Below are 868 nucleotides of genomic sequence, written 5' to 3'. Positions count from 1 at the left end.
CGCCGCCAGCCAATCCGGGCGTGGAGGGGTCTTGAGGTGGCGAGGCGAAGTTTCCTCACTTAAAGGGGCCGAGGAGCGGTGGTCCGAGCCACGCCCCCTGGCGGCGCTGAAGTCCGTGATTGGCTCGGGGCCATTCTCGCCTGCACTTCTTGGGGGGCTTCGCGGGGAACCCACCCTGCGGGGGCTGCTGATTGGCTGAGCTCCAGCCACAGCGGCCTATCAGCGCTCTGGGCGGGAAGGCACCTTTTACTACCTGAAGAGGCAGAGCCATGGGGGGCAGCTGGCACAGTGCTGGGGCTGCCCAGGGGTGGGAACTTTGGGCTGGCTGAGACCTGCCGTCTGATGGCTTGTCTAGTGGGATCCTCACCTCGCAGCACCCTGCAGGTGGCTGTCTGCCCTGGACTTTCCTGCACAGTGGACTGGGAGCCCTGCTGGCTCTGCCAGGCACCAAGGCCGGATCACAAGGTAGAGTCCCAGCTCTAGCAGTGGTATCAGTGTGGTATCCACTTGGTGACTTTTCAGGCTTGCAGGCATTAAGCGTTTTAGTCCCTGTGCTCAAGACAGATTGCTGAGCACAGAAGAAAATAGCCCAAGAAAGTGGAGCAAAGAGAAATAATAAGGCCATGAGCAGCTACACTGGTCTCAAAGCAGAGATGTAGTTCTTAAAGTACTTGGAATAAAGATCCTTTTGTTCTCATGTTGTACCATCTAAATGCCTTCAGGTTGTGCTTGAAGAAATGTGGTTGGTGTTTCCTGCTTGATGTCTCCATTCTTGTGCAATTTGGCCATTTCTTGTTTATGCAGCTCAGTCTTGCTTTCGGTTGCTTGTGCAAATCTTTGTGCTGTTCTTCTCTGAAGCCCCTGGTCC

This window comes from Meleagris gallopavo, chromosome 1, assembly GCF_000146605.3.
Source record: "Meleagris gallopavo isolate NT-WF06-2002-E0010 breed Aviagen turkey brand Nicholas breeding stock chromosome 1, Turkey_5.1, whole genome shotgun sequence".
Classification (NCBI taxonomy): Eukaryota; Metazoa; Chordata; class Aves; order Galliformes; family Phasianidae; genus Meleagris; species Meleagris gallopavo.
Note: the sequence above shows the minus strand (reverse complement) of the source record.